This window comes from Hypanus sabinus, chromosome 21, assembly GCF_030144855.1.
Source record: "Hypanus sabinus isolate sHypSab1 chromosome 21, sHypSab1.hap1, whole genome shotgun sequence".
In the NCBI taxonomy this organism is placed as follows: Eukaryota; Metazoa; Chordata; class Chondrichthyes; order Myliobatiformes; family Dasyatidae; genus Hypanus; species Hypanus sabinus.
In genome coordinates, this window is record NC_082726.1 from 54,501,215 (window position 1) to 54,521,983 (window position 20,769).

Consider the following 20,769-nt stretch of genomic DNA (forward strand, 5'->3'; position numbering starts at 1 on the left):
GGGGCTCTGGTTTCCTCCCACAGTCCAAGATGTATCAGTTAGTAGGCTAATTGGTCGTAAATTGTCACATGATTAAATTAGCGGTTTGCTGGGTGGCACAGATCAAAGCATCGGAAGGACCTATTCTGCGTTGTATCTCTAAATACTGTAAATAAATAAATATATGCATTCAAGAAGTTCTTAGATAGGCAAATGAATGTTCAAAGTTGGAAGTAAATTTCTTATCAAAGTACATATATGTCACCATATCTAACTCTGAGAGAGTCATTTTCTTATGGGCATAACTAAAAAATCCATAATATAATAACAGCCATAATAGAATCAATAAAAGACAGCACAATTAGGGCATCCACTAGTGTGCAAAAGACAACGATCCATGTGAGTATGATAAGAAATAAATAAATAGGCAATATATATCAAGAGCATGAGATGTAGAGTCCTTGAAAGTGAGTCCATAGGATGTGGGAACATTTCAAAGATGATGCAAGTGATGTTGAGTGAAGTTATCCCTTTGGTTCAAGAGCCCGATGGTTAAAGGTTAGTAATTGTTCATGAACCTGCTGGTGTGAGTCCTGAAGCTCCTGTATCTTCTTCCCGATGACAGCAGTGAGAAGAGAACATGACCTGGTTGGTGGGGGCTCCTGATAATGGATGCTGCTTTTCCTGGCATTCACTACTTATAGTAGGATTTTCTGTTCCTGGGCATTGGTGTTTCCATACCAGGCTGTGATGCAGCCAGTTAGTATGCTCTGCACCTCCCATCTATAGAAGTTTGTCAGAGTTTTTAATGTCATGCCGAATTTACACATACTCTGCGGGGAGCAGAGGCACTGCTGTGCTTTCTTCATAATTACACATACATCATTAAGACATTGAGCTCATCTGGAAGTAGAACCCTGTTGTCGCCTATGTTGCCTGAGTTAACTTTATAAGAAGTGATATTATTCCAGCCCTGCCACAACTGTCAAGCATCCGTCATTCATTGAAGTTTAGTCCGAATTTTCCACTTTGCCTGTGAGACAGCTTTTTGGAGATCACACCTGGACCTCTTGTAACTTTCTTGGTCGGCAAACTTGTATGCCTCTGATCTTGTCCTCAAGAGATTGTGGATTTCATCATTCACCCAGGGCTCCTGGTTGGGAAAAACTCTTAATTATTTTATGGGGACAGACTCATACAACTGTAAACGTGAAGGAAATTGAAAGATATGAACATGGTGTAGGCAGAAGGGATTATTTTAGGTGGACATTTGATGACTAATTTACTTAGTTCAGTACACATTGTAAGCTGAAGGTCCTGTTCCTGTGTGGTACTGTTCTATGTTGCTCATTTAAAACAGACAATTTTTTTTCTCAGATATTGAGAGTCTCTCAAACTCTTCCCCTCAGGGGAGAGAGCTCCTCCTCCTTCCCTTTTACCTATGATCCACTCTCCTCTCCTTTCAGATTCCTTCTTCTCTAGCCCTTGACCTTTTCCTCCCACGACTTCATTCACCTTTCAGCTAGCCTCCTTCCCCTCCCCCCGCGGTTTAAATCTGGTGTCCTCCCACTTCCAGTCCTCAGGAAGGGTCTTGGCCTGAAATGTAAACTGTTTATTCAGTTCCATAGACGCTGCCTGACCTGCTGAGTTCTTCCAGCATTTTGTGTGTGCTGCTTTGAATTTCCATCGCCCACAGACTTTCTCGTGTTCTTGATCCTATTCTTCAAATTTACTGTTTGTAAGGACCACTTTCACTTCTAATAAAACCATGAGATATAGGAGTAGAATAACTCTAGTCCACCATTTGATCAACACTGATTTATTTTCCCTCTCAACTGCATGATGTGGTTAAGTGAGAGACTGACTAAGCATTAATAAAATCAAGCAGACACTGGACCCTGTGAGGTCTGCAGGCTTTGTTGTTGAGCTCCTATCAGACCGTTGAGGTGATTCTTGTATGTTGTCTTGCAGTAGTGCTGCAAGGAATTTAAATGCTTGGAATATACCTCGGATTCTGCTTTGGATTCAATAAAAGTCTTTTGTTTAATGTTCTACTTCTTTTTCAGAAATTGGTAGAAAAAGGGATCTAGAGGTGGAAGAGGTTGGTTAAAAGCAGATGCAAAAATCACTTCACCACCTCCGGATAATTGTTAAGTATAACAAAGGGTGCACATAGATATGCCCCTGTTTGGTTTGGTGCAGCATCCTCTCACAATATAGGAAAACAACACTGAACTGTCAGGTCAGCAGAGAAGGCCATTGGACATCGCTGCGGGACTTATCTGTGTCCAAGACAAAGAATCAGGCAGGAAAAACCACAGCAAACAGTCTTTTCCAAAAGCTCCTTTCTGGAAAGCACTGTGGGGCTATTAAAACAAAAGCAATACCCCATCTTAAAAGTTTCTTCCCCGGCAGTTAATCTGATCAACCATTCTAGTTAGCCCCACCCCTTTCTATCTATTACTTCAGTCACTGCACTGGACCATAAACACTTTAAACTACTTTTATAATGCTGTTGACATTGTAAATACTTCCTGGTTTTTATGTACCTTTGCACATTTTATTCAATTTCCGAATTTAACCACCAACGTCCAGTAACATGGTGGCATGCCACTCCGGGTTGAAGCAAAGGTGTATCTGTTCGTCCTTTACATCTTTCTTATGATCACAAGTCGCTGCCGGACACTAAGGAGCATCTGTAGGTCAATCCCATCAGCAAGTTTCTCAATAGTGATAGGACGATGGATGTGTTGTCGCCGCGATTTGTTACATACCGTTGTTGTACTGAGACAGTGCTGCGAGTGTTTGTCTTGGATATTTTTATTCTGCTCACAAGACCCTGCTGGATATTGGTAGCACTGAATTGCAGCAAATCTGGTTCACTGGGTCATTGGCAGGAACAATGGTGATGGAGCTGTGTTGCCTCAGTTGCGTCAAGGACAAGGCCCCTGTTGCAGTTGTCCAGGGGAGGAGATGCCAGAGGCAGAGTGGGAGAAAGCAGAGACCTCTATAGGTGCACCGGAGTTTGTACTGTGTTAGGGGCTGATCCCTCCCCTTTGTGCTGCTCCCACCTTCAAGTGTTTGCAGTGTGCTGCCCTCCAGTGTTCGCTCAGTGGAAGAGCAAGCTGGACCAGGACAACTTATCACGCCACTCAGGACTTATGCTATATAATATTTTTTTTTCTTTGTTTTTCTGCAAACATAACCATATGTTGTATTTGTGCTACGTGTAGTGTACTGTTCATTTGGCTATATTCATGTATGGTTGAATGATAATTAAACTTGAAATTGACGAATTTCATTTTTGTATGATTCTTTATTTTTTATAATTGTTGAGTGTTGCTTTTTTGTTGCATGTCATGCGAACACACCACAGCAAATTCCTAATACAGTACATATAAATATACAATAAATGGTGAATAAAGTTGAGCTTGATCCTTGTTACTTGATCCTGTAAGAGTATCTATCCACAATGATCTAGGAACTCAGATTTGATCCCGACCTTAGATGTGGAAAGTGCACTGTCTGATCCACTGGGTTTCCTTTGGGGGCTCTGTTTTGTTCTCACATCCCAAGCATGTGTTGGAGGATGAATTGGCTGTTTAAAATTACTGGCAAAACATGAGACTACAGTTGTTCTTTCCCTCCACATTTTTATCCTGGCTATCTCCCCTCCACCTTTCAGTCTAGAATCTAGATGAAGGATCCACCCAGGACATTCCCTCCTATTACCACCATCAGAGAGGAGGTACAGGAGCCTGAAGAAATGACTCAACATTTTGGGAACAGCTTCTTCCCCTCAGCAATCAGATCTCTGAATGGACAATAAACACATGAACACTATCTCACTATTTTAGCTCTCTTTTTGATATATATTTCATATTGTAATTTATAGTATGTTTTTGGTATTGCACTGTATTGCTGCTGCAAAACAACAAATTTCACGACCGCCACTCAGTGTATGTAATGAAGTGGCCACTCAATGCACGTTGATGGTCTTCTGCTGCTGTACTCCATCCACTTCATGGTTTGACATGTTACGCATTCAGAGATGCTCTTCAGCACCCCACTGTTGTAACGCAGAGCTGTCTGAGTCACTGTCACCTTTCAGTCAGCTGAACCAGTCTGGCCATTTACCACTGACCTCTCTCATTAAACAAGGTGCTTTTATTCACAGAACCGCAACTTACAGGATCTTTTTGTTTGTTTTTTTGCACAATTCTCTGTAAGCTCTAGAGACTGTTGTGTGCGAAAATCCCAGGAAATCAGCATTTTCTGAGATACTCCAACCACCAGGTCTGGCACCAACAATCAATCCATGGTCAAAGTCACTTTGATCACATTTATTCTCCATTCTGATGTTTTGTCTGAACAACAGTTAAATCTCTTGACCATGGTTTTATGGATTGGGTTTCTGCTACATGATTGGCTGTTTAAATATTTGCATTAATGAGCAGGTGTACAGGTGTACCTAATGATGTGCCCACTGAGCGTATGGCCGTAATAATAAACCTGATTCTGATTCTTGTATCTCAACATGAAACAATGACTCCATTTCCCCGCACAGATGCCGCCTGATCTATTGGTCACCTCCAGCATCTTGTGAGCTTTGTATTACTCAGTACACTGGAGTAGACCAATGTGAACAGCATCACCATGATAAAGCAAATCCAACTCCAATACTAAGTCTTGTAATCCAGATGTCTGACTCTCTGACTCACGATTCCCTGAACCAGGGGTTCCCAACCTTTTTTTAAGCCATGGAGCCTTACCATTAACCAAGGGGTCTGTAGACACCAGATTGGAAACTCCTACCCTAAACAGATCCTTTACTCCCACTGGAAGGAAGGTTAGCAAGCAGAGGAAATGCTTCAAAGGTAATATCAATATCAGTCTGGTGAAATTCAACATTGATCTAGAAACTGGGAAGACAGCATACTCAGAAGATGCACATGTAGGAAGTCTTTTCCAGAGGGAGTTATGCTACATGAGATTGACCCTCGCTGACTCCTACAGAATAAGCAGGAGCTGCAAAAGGAGAGACTGAACAACTATTAGACCCAATTGCCAACCACAGCCACCACTTACTCTTGTCCACACTGCACCAGAACATGTAGATACTAGATTAGCTTCTATGGCCGCCTGAGGACCCACCAATAGACAACCACTTGGGAGAACAGCAAAGTCAACTCAAGTGCTCACACTACGACCACTCCTTGGCGTACTGTAGGTCAACAGCGAAAAAAGAGATCGAAGAAGGGGAAAAGGGAAAGGGAGGGGATGGTGAGCATGTGTGAGAGCTACCGAGGTACAGGGAAAGGAGAAGAGAAAAGGGGCTGGTGAGCAAACCTCCCTTAGCATCAGCACCGACCCATCAGGCTGAATAGCTTCCTTCTGATTTTTTATATGATAAGATAGAAAAGGCAATCAAATTTAAATATCTCTACAGAGCCCTAGCATTTTATGAGCATTCAATACACTGTCCACATAGCAAGTTCTTTCCCTGCAATTTTGATGTAGCAATTTGATATTAAGTGCATCAAAGACTGACATAATTTCAAGCTTGCAAGAGGATTTCTTCTGAGAAAAGGATAGGTTCAAAGCAGAAAAAAAGCTCAATTTTTGGACAAATAGGTTGGATTTTTTTTTCCCACTAAAGATCCGTAGAATGACAGAGCAGGAGAAGGGAATTAAGAATGAGTTGGATGAAGCAATGCATATTTCTCAGAGTCTGTAGAGGGAAACAGAGATTCAAGTCAATGGTTGTTAGAACGAGGAAACACTAGGGCTAAACTGGTTGTCAGGAAATGTAGTGGAGGGTTGACCTGAAAGCAGAGCAGCTGAAACGATGGAGCAGTAAACAGTAACTTTAATAATAGACCTCAAAATAACGAGCCATGAGGGGCCACAAAACAAGAGAGAACGGAAACTAAACACAACGGGCAACAAAGTAAACTCCAGGCAGGGAGAGTAAAGGCCAGGAACAACTGGTTGGGGCCAGCCGGTTTGATGAATGAACAAGGTCTGTGGATGAGAACTGGGGTTAAATAGGCTGCCGGTGATGAGTCTGGAACAAGTGACAGGTGGATCCTGTCAGCTGGGTAGAGCCTAGTTGGTACCTGCACATGCAAATGGGGAGGTGTCAATGGGAGCAGGCCTGACATTACTTGTAAGGAGCAGGGAAAAGGGGCAACAGACAGGAAAAAAAGAGCAAAGGTCTGGCTAAGGCCGCGAGATGGTGCTGACGGTTCTCTTCTTTGCCAAACACCATTTTGAGTCATCTCCATAAGGGCTGTGTTTGCAGCCACGTTCACCCAGCAGGAATGCAGAAAGTTTGTGAAGGACAAAACTCAACTTGCCTTGTTTTAGTGGGCTAAGTAATGAGAGGATCGACAGAGAGCAGCGTGCAGAGTAACACTCCAGTGCCACACTCCGGTGCCATCTTGAGTCTTAAAATTCTGGGTTAATTGAAGGGCAGAAGAGACGATGGTACATTGTCCCGGGAATGGTGATGGGACAGGTTATGAAACCAAGGAGGGAGCAGACTTAAACTGAAATTATTGAGGATGGAACATAATGAACTATTTGAAAATTGTGCCTCTGATCTTTTAGCTTATGGTGAACTTCTTTGGGGCAGGTAGGGAGAATGAGTGGCACACTGTAAGACATCCAAGCTTTTGTTCCCTCCTTCCCTCCTCCCTTTCCCTGATGTTTTTGAGAAGGGGATTAGCAGCTGGTACTTGAACAACATTTAAGAAGCTGTGGCAGAGTGGACAGAGGCACAAGCTTGCAGTTCCAGGGACTAGGTTCAGTGCTGACCTAGGACACTGTTGGTGTAGAGCTTGCTCCTCTCCCTGTCACCGCATTATTCTCCTACTCAGTCAGATAAACTCTTGATCTCTCCATCAACCTCTTTACTTGTTGACCTGCACTGCACTTTCTCAGTCTTATTTTTCACTCCCCTGATGTACTTCCGTATGGAACGATCTTTCCATTTGGCACACAATCACGAGCTTTCTACTGTTTTTCAGCACAAGTCACAATAATAAATCAATACCAAGCATCTGGAAAAAACAGGAATTGATAGGGCTTAGAAGTCACGGAACAAGCGCTGGTAAAAGGGATTAGTATAGAATGATACGTAATGGCCGGCTTAGGCATGATGGGCTGAAGGGCCTCCTTCTGTATTGTATGACTCTATAATTAGCTCCCTCTATGCAGATGCAGCACTGCCATCATCCAACATTAATTGAAACATTCTGCTTTCCTATCTTTCGCAATCTGGACTATCTTGGGTTTGTGGTCCAGATGGTGCTGAGCTCCCGTTTTCATTGAGGCTCAGGCTTAGTTGCTTTTTAAGTGTGTAGGGATAGTTCTAGGGACAAAGAGGGGCGTTAGATGCCAAGGTAGGGCTTGGGAACAGGGATGCAGAGGAGTTAGAGGTCAGGCTGGAATCCACACTCTGCATTTGAAGGCCTGCAAATTTGACAAGTGGCAAAGGACATCTATGGCTGTTGGGCTGGGATCAGATGTCTGTAAGCAGGAGGCAAGAAGGCAGGTGAGTTGGTAAGCCTGCTTGAGGCCGTCTTCTGCTAGACAGCAAGACAATACAGAAGTCTAAAGTCTGAAGTTGACACCCAGTGGCCAGAGCCTGGAGTTTGGAGACTGAAGGCCCAGAGGCCTGTCCTGAGACTGGAGGAGAGTGTGTGTGTGTGTGTGTGTGTGTGTGTGTGTGTGTGTGTGTGTGTGTGTGTGTGTGTGTGTGTGTGTGTGTGTGTGGGTGTGGGTGTGTGTGTGTGTGTGTGTCTGTGTGTGTGTATGTGTGTGTGTGTGTGTGTGTGTGTGTGTGTGTGTGTGTCTGTGTCTGTGTGTGTGTGTGTGTCTGTGTGTGTGTGTTTTGGCGCTGGAATATATGGCGGCAGTTGTAGGCTGCCCCCAGCACATCTTTAGGATGTGTTGGTTGTTAACACAAAATACGCATTTCACTGTTTATTTCAATGTACATGCGATAAATAAATCTGAATAAAGAATCTGGATGACCAATGTCTTCAATAAATAGAACAGGGTTGTGTGGCAAAGTGTCAAAAGAGTTCATGATTTTGTAAGAAATAATGATCAGGAGTCATGTCTCGAATATATGTAACTCATACAGGGTTCTAGCTTACTGCGTGATGCTGTAGATAAATCTGTTTATGCAAAAATCCCCCTTGAGCATCAACTTAAACAGATCTGAATTAAACTGGAAGGCAAAAGGGCACCAAGTTCACCTCTAACAGTGCAGGTAGGGGGTGCAAACCGCAGTGCAAATGTGCTCAGATTGTTAAAACCTTGGCACATTGCTGAAGCCAGTGGCTGAGGAAATAATTGTTAAACATTAGACGCTTGCAAGGCTTGTCTTCTGACTGCATGCACTCTTGCATCATCTGTGAAAACGTTGCCCATGGGACTGCAAAATTACAAAAACACTCCTGGCTTCAGTGCAGCTCCTGCGACTACCACATGGCTTTGTTCAAAGGACACGTCGGGCATCTACAACTCCGCAAAGTAACAGAGGGGGCGAAGCTCACCCTCAACCCCAAGACTCTGCCAAACACAAACCAGCAAACCAATTACAAGTCTTCACAGGCTGTAACTCAGGAGCATAGGAGGCAGAGGCATGATCTTCCATCCTTGAAGGGTGTCAGACCCTCACCATCCAGCACAAGCCCTCTTCTCATTACTACCATCGGGGAGAGGTACAGGAGCCTGAAGGTAAACACTCAATGTTTTAGGGACAGCTTCTTCCCCTCTGCCATCAGATTTCCGAACAGCCCGTGAATCCCCGAACGATACTTTGCTACTTCTGTTTTGCATTATTTATTTATTGGTTATTGAGATACCATGTGGAATTGACCCTCCTGGCCATTTGAGTCACGCCACCCAGCAATCCCACAATGTAATCCAAGCCCTATCATGGGACAATTTACAACAATTAATTAAGCTACCTTTGGTATGTCTTTGGACTGTGGGAGGAAGCCCAAGCACCCGGAGGAAACCCACGGGGTCACGGGAAGAACATGCAAACTCCTTACAGGTAGCGGCGGGAATTGAACCGGGGTCACCTGCTCTGTAAAGTCTTGTGTTAATCACTATGGTACCATAATTTATATGTCTTGCACTGTACACAAGCTGTTGATACTACCTCATTATTATTCTTTCTCACTATTTATTTGTTTGTTGTTTATTTATTGTATTTTTTAGGTATTGTACTGTACTGCTGCCACAAAGCATCAAATTTCCCAGTTTATGTCAGTGAAGACCTGCTTTTGATTCAGATTCTCAGTTAAAGTGGAGGGTCACAGTCTTTTTCCTGCAGTAGATGAGTCTAAAGCTAGAGAACATTGATTTAAGGTGAGGGGAAAATGATTTAAAAGAAATCTGGGGGGAAGCTTTTTCACTCAGAGTGTGGCGGGTGGATAGAATGAGTTCACAGGAGAAGTGAAAAAGGAAAGTAAAATCAGACCATAAGATATAGGAGCAGAATTAAGCTATTTCACACATTGAGACTGCTCTGCCATTTCATCATGGCTAATCCATTTTCCATCTCACCCCTAATCTCCTCCCTTCTCCCTGTATCCCTTCATGTTCTGATTAACTAAGAATTTACCAACATTTACTTTAAAAATACCCAATGACCTGGCCTTCACAACCACTCGTGGCAACAAATTCCAGTAATTCATGACTCATTGGCTAAAGAAATTCTTTCCTATCAGTTCTCTAAAAGGATGCTCCTCTGTTCTTAAGCCTTTTGATCCCGAATGCATTTTCACGAATCTCCTTTGAACCCTCTCCAATGTCAGCATATTCTTTCTTAAATAAAGCCCCAAAACTGCTCCCAATACTCCAAGTGACACCTTGCCCGTGCCTTATAAAGCCTCAAGATTACTTCCTTGCCTTTAAATACTCTTGAAATGAATGCTAACATTGCATTTGTCTTCCTCAGCACTAAATCAACCTGCAAATTAACTATTAGGGAATCCTGCACAAGGACTCCCAAGTCCCTTTGCACCTCATATTTTTGATTCTTTTCCCCCATTTAGAAAAAAAAAATCTATGCTCTTATTTCTTCTACCAAAGTGCAAGTCCGTACACTTCCTGGCACCGTATTCCATCGGCCACTTCTATGCCCATTTTCTTAATTTGTCTAACTCCTTTTGTAGCCTACAATTTTTAAAAGATATTTGAACAGGTGTGTGGATTAAAAAAAGGTTTAGAGGGATATGGACCAATATAGACAAACAGGACTTGCTCAGGTAGACATCATGGTCACCATGGATGATTTAGGCTATAGGAGTATTTCTGTGCTGTGTAACTCCTTGATGCTATATCCACACTCAGGTTAGAGGATCAGCTCCTCATATTCTGTCTGGGTAACCTCCAATTGAAATCTACAGCATGAACTTTGATTTCTCTAACTTCTGGTATTTTTTTCTCTTCTATCTCCTTCACCCTTTTCCAATTCCCTATTCTGCATCCCCTCTCACCCCTTCTCTTCTCCTCAACTGTTCTTCTCCTCCCTCTGGTGTCCTTCCTCCTTCATTTTCTTCCATAGTCCGCCCTCCTCTCCTATCAGACTTGTTCACCTTCAGTCCTTTACCTCTTTAACCTATCATCTCCCAGCTTCTCACTTCATTCTCCTCCCCCACACACTCACCTTCCCCATCACCTGCCAGCTTGTACCCCTTCATCTCTCCCATATTCTTATTTTGTTTTTATCCCCTTTCCTTTCCAGCCCCCAATATGTCAACTGTTCACTTCCCTCCATAGATGCTGCCTGACCTGTTGAGGTCTTCCAGCATTTTGAATGCGTGGCTCTCTTCCGCTGTGGGATAAATGAGGCCAACGTGGAGCAAAGATCCTTCTGGAGATGGGGTAGGATGTGCCTGATGGGTGGGCAGGTTGTAGACATGGTCAGCTTTATCTATTGTTTCTGCTCAGTTTCTGTGTGTTCCTTGTGCTTGGTTATTCCTAAGCTTCCTTGTCCTCTTAGAGCAGTTATAGACTAGGGATTCCCAAAAAGTTTGTGGGAGTGTTCCATTTTTCAAGGAAACTTTGAGGATATCTGTAGATTTTACCCTTTAACCATCAGACTCTTGAAACAGAGTGAATGATTTCACTCACTTCAATTCTGAACTGATTCCACAACCTATGGACACACTTTCAAGGACTCTACAACTCGTGTTCTCGGTGTTATTTATGTCCTTTTTTATTTGTACAATTTGTCTTCTTTTGCACAGTGGTTGCTTGTCAATCTTTGTGTGTTTTCATTGATTCTATTGTACTTCTCTCTTCTACTGTGAATGCCTGAAAGAAAAATGAAAAACAAGGTAGTATATGGAGACATATATGTACTTTGTTAATATATTTACTTTGAACTTTTACCTGTGTCTTCTTTTCACTTGGAATACTGCGTCCATTTCAGGAGGCTGGTGTTGGGCATATGCACGTCATAGAACACCCTTCAGAGTTGGTTGTGTGTAATTGGGGTTCAATGCTGGAGGCATTGGCCTGGCAGAGGGCTGATTATACTTCCACATGAACAAAAGACACAGGAGCATAATATGCCATTCGGCCCTTCAAATCTGCTATGCCATTCAATCATAGATGATTTATTTTCCCTCTCAAACCCATTTTTCTGTCTTCACCATGTAACCTTTGCTGCCTAATTAATCAAGAAACTATCAACCTCAGCTTTAAATAGGACTTGGCCTCCATGGCTGTCTGCGGTAATGCATTCCAATGATTTTCCACCTGCTGGCTAAAAAATTCCTCTTAGTCTCTTTTCTAAAGGGATATCCTATACTGAGACTTTGCCGTCTGGTCTTAGACTGTCCCACTATGAGAATGTGATAGTAATTCTCCAGTGTCTTGAACAGTCCTTTGTACAGTAGGTGTCCAGTGGTTAGAAATTTGTATCATTAAAACTCCAATAATCTGGCACCCCTGAGACTCTGGTGGTGACAGACCAGCAGAATTGCAACACTGTTGGACATTAATACAAAAACTCTTTTTTCCCACTTTTTCACTGTTATGCATTACAGAGAGACTGGTATGTACTTGAAATGTGCTGCCAAGGGAAGTGGTAGAAGTGGATACAATTGTGAAAAACACTTCTATTTCCAAGTGTTTTAGTTGGTTTAATAAATGTTCCAGTGAATCCAGTGAGTGAGTTTGAAGGGATTGGGATCTATACAAGCACTCCAGACTCAGATTTTGCTGCAAAACAGGTTCTAGGTGTGTATTTAATATTCCAGTAATATTTGAGTAACATGTAAATATATTGTTTAATTAAGCATTCTTTGTTATTTACATAATGCATTGCAGGCTAAATGTAAAAGTACATGAATGGCATACGCCATCACCTCACCACATCACAAGTGCACGCCTCACTAAAGTAAAAACAAAACTTAAGCATGCATTCTTGGCTCCATGTTTTCTTTCAATTAGTTTTATATTTTAGAGTTACAATATATAATGAGACAATGAGTAAGTTTTAAAACAAGCCTGAGATGACTACCTACCTGTTGAAGCACAGGGAGATGTTTTAAAAAAGTTTTTTAAAAACTGCAAGCACACTTCCTTCACAAGAGGACAGAAACGGTTGAGTAAAATTAAATGCAGCATTTTTTTCTTCACCAGGGGACAGAGACTTAGAGTTAAGAAAAATGCAGAATACAACAAAATTCATGGGTTCATAAACAGTGAGTACTGAGTAATAATAATCACCATAAATAAAAAAGAGTAGAAATGGCTAGCTGCATCAGAAAGACAGATGTATTCAATTGCACAACAGATAACTGGATTTTGTAAACTGAGTTTACAAATATGTATTTGGTGTGGGATCCCTTTGGAGATGGCGAGAATTACAGAGAATTATGTGCTGGAAGTGGAGGCTAATGGTGTGAGGACAAGAGGAACCTTAACTCTGGTATTGCAGCGGGAAGATGGAGTGAGGGCAGATGTGTGTGAAATGAAAGAGATGCAAGTGAGGGTAGTATTGATGGTAGAGGAAGGAAAGCCTCTTTCTTTGAAGAAAGAGGCAGGTACTGGGCCTAAGGAGGGGAAACAGGGATCAGCCATGATCAAATGGTGGAGCATACTTAACAGGCCAAATAGCCTAATTCTGTTTCTATACCTTATGGTCTTATCTCATTAGCACTGGAATGAATAAAGCCCATCTGGTTTCTTATAACATCTGTGACAAAGTAGCCAATGAGCTAGATTGCAGGGAGGCTGAAGGAATTCTTTCCAAGGTTTGAGAGGAGCCTTTGGGCAAAACCAGTAGTTGCAGTAGCCAAGACAAATGGGTCTCTCAGGAACTGTGGTGATTTTAATGTCACCATCAACCCAGTACAGAAAGTAGATCAATATGTTTTGCCTATCTATAGAAGGAGATGGAAGGAGAATCCGGTGTTTCTCATTATAAACACTCTAAAAGGGCTTTATTACTACAATAGGCTTATTTTTGTAGCACCTACACCTGCACTCTGGCAGAAATCTATGGACATGGTGCTGGCAAGGCTGTCCAGTCAGTGTTAACTGGATGACATCATTGTTACTGGTTAGGATGACAAGGAACATCTCCAAAATCTCAATACAGTGTTAAAAAGATTAGAAAATAATGGGCTCAGTGCATGCCACAACAAGTGAATTATTTAAACCAAGCATCACTTACCGTGTTCACACCATTGATACACAAGAGGTTACACAAGTGTGCTGAGAAAATTCAAGAGGCAGTGGATGCCCCGAGGCCAAACAATGTGTCACAGTTGTGTTCATTTTTAGGATTTATCAATTACTACAACAGATTCCTGCCAACCCTGGCTATTGCTCTCCACCCCTTCAACTCATTGCTATTGATCAGGATGAAATAGCAATGGACAAAGGAGTGTGAACCAGCTTTCAAAATGGTAAAGTAAATGGTGACATTAGACACTGAACTCACACAGTATGATCCACATTGTCCAGTGAAGCTTGCCTGTAATGCTTTTTATTATGGTATAGCTGCAGTCATGTCACATGTTATGAGTGATGGAAGTGAACGCTCCATTGCCTTTGCATCACATTCCCTTGCTGCTGCAAAAAAAAATCTTGCACAGATTGACAGAGAGACCTTGAGAAGGTGATAAAACATTTCAACCAGTACTTGTCTGGGAGAGAGGTTACAATTATTACTGATTATCAACCACATGTCCATTTGCAGTCCAGAGAAGGGGGTCCAGAGCTGACAGAACCTTCAGTCCCAGAGTCAACTCTTACAACCACCATGGAGTTGGCCTCAGAACCTGAGATTGTTTCACCTGCAATGTTCCCTCAAATTTGTAATGAATTTTGCTCTGCAATTTTTTCCCAGTGACAACAACATGAGCACACTGATTTTTTTTTTATATAGAGGTATTCATTTTAAAAGCTAGCAAAACACTGTCAATGAGAACTTTGATCTCCTCTGGGTTTGATCACTTTTGCTCTCGTTCATCTGCACTCTCACAATACATATGTAGCAGGCCTGTAGTGGGTAATGAAGGATTTTCTTAACAGAGCTTTTGCATATCATCCATATGTGATTTGCTTGCTAAATGACACTTTAAAAAGCCATTCCACTTTAAATAAACTAGCAGTTATTTTGCGCTTCACGCTCTTTGCTTCTGTGGAATTTGACATAGTGAATCAATAATTTCTTCAATAAAACAGTATAAATAAGCCAATTCCAAAATCTGCAGACAACTCATCGTAAACTCCATGTTGTCACTCCACCATCCGCATCACATACTGGAAAAGGAAATGTGATTGTGTACGATCGTGAAGTATACTTAACTTACCATTGAAGTTAAGGGTGACAACCTTTTGTGTGCAGATTAAATTCCATTGTGCACTAGTAGCAAAAGATGTGTGCATGTGCATATACATGCACAACTTAGAGGGAGCTTTGCTCCCTGCTCAGGAAAGATGTTTTTGCACAAGAGTAAGAAATCCTCCACAGCGACTAAATCTTTGGGCCTGAATGGGACATTCAAACTTTATTGTGCTGTGATGTCTATATAGTAGTTGTATTATATTGTATACTGTGTATACAGTTGCTCTACTGAGTTGGAGTTTGTAGCTAAGCAGGAAAGAGTGTTGTATATTTAATATTTCAGTAATATTTGATCGGTCTCAGCCCGAAACGTCGACTGTACTCTTTTCCATAGAGGCTGCCTGGCCTGCTGAGTTCCTCCAGTACTTTGTGTGTATTGCTTAGATTTCAAGCATCTGCAGATTTTCTCTTGTTTCTGATTGTAAGCAAATCGCATTCTTTGTTGTTTACATAATGCATTGCAGGTGAATGTAAAAGTATGTGAATGGCATACGTCATCACGCAATCACATCATAACTGTGCACCTTGCTGAAGGAAATATGAAACTAAGACACGCATTCCTGGCTCCGTGTTTTTTTCAATTACCTCTATGTTTTAGGGTCAGAAGATATAATAGTTCCTGACTGGTTGCATCATGGTCTTGTACAATAACAGGAATGTAAGAAGCTTCAAAGAGTAGCGACCAAATACGGACAAATCCCTCCCCACCATCAATAGTATCTCAAACAGACAATATCCATCATCAGAGGTCCCCACCATTGGGGCCAAGCCATCTTCTTACAGCTACCATTGGACAGGAGGTACAGAAGCCTGAAGTTCCACACAACCAGGTTAAAGAACAGCTAGTTCCCTTCAGGCATTCTATTCTTGAACCAGACAGCACAACCTTAATCACTACATTATGAGAACTTTGTACTAAATTGAACATGGGTTATTTTTGCTCTAATTGTGTTTATTCTTGTATAATTTATGCTTATTTTATGCTTTCCTTGTGAAGGCTGCTTATCTGATGCTATGTACCTGTGATGTTTCTGCAAGTAAGATGCACTGATTTTGCATCTGTGCCTATGTGTACTTGTGCATGGACAATCAACTGAACTTTGTCTCTGACCTCTGACTCCAGGAGGTCTGATTCAAGCTCCAGCCACACACCAAACCCACAGCCCAATGCCCAGACCCAGCCGCACTCCTGATTCACAGATCTGGCAGGAAACATCCTGCCCCCACTCCCATTCTGCATTACTGAGTGAGAAGCCCGGCCTGAAAGATGAGAGTTCAATTCCAGCTACTCCCTATAAGGACTTTGTTACACTCTCCTATGACGGTGTGTGTTTCCTCTGGGTGCTCCAGTTTCCTCCCACATTCCAAAGACATACTGTTAGGTTTAGAGAGTTGTGGGCATGCTACTTCAGCACCAGAAGTGAGGCAAAAGTTGTGGGCTGCCCCAACACAATCCTTGCAACTTTGATTTGATGCAGATGATGCAGTTCAATGTACATGTGGCAAATAAAACTCCACTTATGTGTGTATCTGTGCTGTAACTCCTACACAACGCCAAATAATTGGGGTTGTGGCCCCCGGCTACAGTGTGTCATGTAATGTTTCAGATCCATTTCCCCAAAATCCTCGATTAGGAAATGTCTCATAAATAATTGCAATAAATAACAAAAGTACTAAAGGATGGACAAATCCTTCATCAATCCACACACATAATTATAGATAAATAATAACGTGAAGTAGCAAGAACTTATTTCAATGGATTCAGTGCAATGTGTAACACTACCTTTCTGTCAATTCTGTCACTGCACAACCCCTCGTCAAAGAATGGAAACTCCGGCTAAATTAGACCATAATTTAGTATTAGCCCAGGTTGTCCAACAAGTCTGCTCTGCCATTCGATCAACCTCCTTCTCTCACCTTCTCCTCATAATACCCAACCCTTCACCAATAAAGAACCTATCAGCCTCTGCCTTAAATATACCCAATGACTTGGCCTCCATAGCCATTTGTGGCAGCAATTCCACCTTCTTGCTGAAGAAATTCCTCCTCATTCCAAATCACTGACCAAGTGCTGCTGAAACCACCCCCATAACACCGTCCATGACAAACAAGGGTGCTTGGTAGAACACGCCACACACCATCTTAAAATCTTCTGTCCCTCCACATCAGGATGATTAAACACAAGAGTCTCTGCAGATGCTGGAAATCCAGAGCAACACACCCCACATGCTGGAGGAACTCAGCATCTGTGGAGGGGAATGACAGCAGTGTGAGATGGGAACAAGTGGGGTACCCTCCTCTCATAACTTTACGGTCACAAAGCTGCTGTAAAGGGTGAGATATGCTTTTATGTTTAATCTGCAGGTTGTCAAAGTGACTAAACACTGTAATTTATTTTTCAGGTTATGCTGGAAACTGCTTTCCCCTGAAGTGCTTTGATGATTTCAGAGAAAGGACCAGAGCAGCTCTGGACACGACAGGCAAATCCATCTACTTTGCTCCACGTGGCGTGAGGTAATGCAGCAGTGGTGAGAGCTGGGCAGAAGAAATGGCACTGGAATTGGTTTATTATTGTCATATGTCCCAAGATACAGTGAAAATCCTGTCCTGCATTCTGGTCAAACAGATCAAAACATTACACAGTGCATTGTGGCAGAACAAGGTTGTGGTAAACCTTGTTTATCTGTCTGGACACGCCCCTCTGCTGACTGCTCCTGTGGCTCCTCCCACAGACCTCTGGATAAAGGTGATTGTGTCACTGCTCCTCCAACAGTTCAGGGCAGTCATCCGGCATGGACGTGCTCCATTTTACTGCTATTAAAAGCCTTTCAGTATTTACTCTACTTCCAGTCTTTTGGAGTTATTGATAGTGCATCAAAGGTAAAACAATAACACTGCAGAATAAAGTGTAAAAGGTTACAGAGAACGTGCAGTGCAGATAGATAATAAAGTTCAAGATCACGATGAGGTGGATTGGAAAATCAAGAGTCCAAATGTCATATACGAAAACTGTTCCATAGCAGGCCTCTGCAGCTTGCTGTTGAGCGGTGGGCTTCAGGGTTTCTTGAGCATCTGTATTTACTAATTGTTAGAGCTGTTAAGCCTAGGTGCTTTTAGTTTGGTTTTGTCAGCTTGATTGTGACTGGCATGAGTTTCCTGTGTTCTATGATTATTTAAAGGGACTCTCGTGCTCTGCTGATGAGTCATTGTCAGCACTTGCCATGACTGAGGCTTCTATCCACCACACCTGGGCTGAGTCGGAGCTAGCGACCACCATGACAGAGCGAGCCTGCCACTCCTCTGCACTTGGGTCTAGTCCTGCGAGCTCACACCCCAACGCTTATAACCGTGGGGTAGAAGCCGTCCTCAAGCCTAGTGGTACCTTCTTTCAGGCTTTTGCATCTTCTGCCCAATGCCAGGGGTGAAAAGGGAGAATATCCATGGTGGCTGGGGTGTGTCAGCAAGAAGGGCCCATAGAGAGGGGAGGCTGCTCTCTATGAAGTGCTGAGCTGTGTCCACAACTCTCTGCAGCTTCCTGTGTCATGTGCAGAGCTGTTGGCAAACCAAGTCGCAGAGGTTGGATCAACATTCCTCCAGTCACCCAAACCCTTTCTCCATCTTCAAGGCATGGTAGGCTACAGGGAAGGCAAATGGTAAGTCAGCCTTGATTATGGGGAGTATACTGTGGTGCTTTTTGACCTCCTGGAATCAAAGGATGTATTTATCATCGATGAAATGTGGTAAAACTTACTGAGTGCGATGGATGGTTATTCTACATTTGCCTGGGTGAGAACAACTCCAACAATCGGCAGGGTATCATCCATGACAAAGCAGGCCAGATAATAAAAACTCCTTAACAAGAACAGCCCTAGGATATTCTCTCTTTCCATATCGCGGTTTTAGTGTCTGCCATCTTAAAAACACACTCCAGTTACACACCAAGGCTCCTCCAACATGACCTCTCAAACCCCAAAGGAGTAGACCACCTGGTCCTTCAAGATACACGATTTTCAGCAAAGCTGAGCCTCAACCACAGGAGAATTGCCCTGCACTATCTTCAGATCAAGGGGACTCAACAGAGATAAAGAAAGGTGAACTGGAATATTGGAGTGGCTGATTTTGGGGCCTCTGGGGCTCATTTGCTTCAAATAAAAGCTGGACCAGGACAACTCAGGATCTTGGGCTGTATTATTATTTTTTTCTCTTTGCAACTAATTTTTTTCTGGAATTATAACCACATGTGCTCTTTGTGCTATGTGATATGTGCAGTGCGCTATGTGCTGTTGGTAATGTGATTTCCATCTTGGCCCAGGAGGAACGCTGCTTCATTTGGCTATATTCATATATGGATAAATGATAATTAAACTTGAAACTTGAACTTGAACTGATCAGAGAAAGAAAATAGATTGCAAGAGATTCTACAGAAGAAATTAGGACCCCTTAGATACTGAGTTTGAGGGCATTTATTAGGGGGAATAAGAGAATGCCAGCAATATTAAACAAATACTACTTTTTCTTCAGTTTCCTGAAGTCTAGTCTTCTGAAACATACAATTTCAAAGACTCTTCTCCTGAAATTTATCCTCATCTCAGTCCTAAGTGGAGTCTCCTTTATACTACATCCCTGACCGTGGTTCCAGGCTTATCAATCAGGAGAGCACCGCAGTCCTCACTACAACTGTAATTGGAACTAACTTTTCACTGAAATCTTTTAATCTGGATGCACTTCATTCAGTCCTTGTGAGTAGTTTCAATGACATCAGTTCTTCCAGCTTCCAGAAGATATAGATCAAGTTAATTGGCTTGCACAACACTGTCCCAGGTGTATGCTCTTCCTCAGGCAAACAGATTAAAAATGCACACAGGGCCCTATATAGTTGCAGTAACACATCTTTACTCTTGTACTTTAAAACTCTTATATTAACATAGAAAACCTACAGCACAATCCAGGCCCTTCGGCCCACAAAACTGTGCCAAACATGTCCTTACCTTAGAAATTACCTAGGGTTACCCATAGCACTCTATTTTTCTAAGTTATATGTACCTATCCAAGAGTCTTTTAAAAGACCCTATCATATCTGCCTCCACCACCGTCGCCAGCAGCCCATTCCATGCACTCACCACTCTCTACATAAAAAAACTTACCCCTGACATCTCCTCTGTACATACTTCCAAGCACCTTAAAGCTGTGCCTTCTCATGCTAGCCACTTCAGCCCTGGGAAAATGTCTCTGACCATCCACTACATCAATGCCTCTCATCATCTTATACACCTCTATCGGGTCACCTCTCATCCTCCGTAGCTCCAAGGAGAAAAGGCCGAGCTCACTCAACCTATTCTCATAAGGCATGTTCCCCAATCCAGGCAACATCCTTGTAAATCTCCTCTGCACCCTATTTATGGTTTCCATATCCTTCCTGTAGTGAGGTGACCAGAACTGAGCACAGTACTCCAAGTGGGGTCTGACCAGGGTCCTATATAGCTACAAGACCAACATAACACTTGTCTTCCTGAATACTCACTGCATGCATGTCAATTTTCCGCAATCTTTGTAGAAAAAGACAACAGAACTCCAGTGAATATCATCCACCTTCCCCTTTCCCCCAATTCCACCTCTCCTCCATCCTGCTCCATTTGATTGTAATCCTTCACCCCGCCTCAGTCCACCTACCACCTTCTCAAGCCAGTTGCAGCCCTTCACTCTCTTCTTTATACCGGCCACCTTCCCCCTCTGCTCTCAGTTCTGACCCAAAATGTAGACAAATCCTTTCCACAGCCCCCCCCCCCCAAACAGATGCTTCTTGACCCATTGAGTTCTTCCAGCAGTTTGAGTGTTGCTCCAGGTTCCAGCATCTGCTGTTTTTTGTGTGTCCACTAACTATCAACATTTCTCAATTT

At 42.6% G+C, this 20,769-nt stretch overlaps 1 protein-coding gene across 1 annotated transcript in view; it reads right to left on the reverse strand.

Annotated features, from left to right (window-relative positions):
* Window positions 1-11,182: 11,182 nt before the first annotated feature.
* The window catches only part of LOC132379058 (ribonuclease P protein subunit p25-like protein), a 29,512-nt gene continuing 19,925 nt past the window's right edge, over window positions 11,183-20,769 (reverse strand). Inside the window, exon 2 of the mRNA XM_059946559.1 lies at window positions 11,183-11,322. The gene's annotated coding sequence lies outside the window, so the exon portion shown is untranslated. The remainder of the gene's footprint in view (window positions 11,323-20,769) is intronic.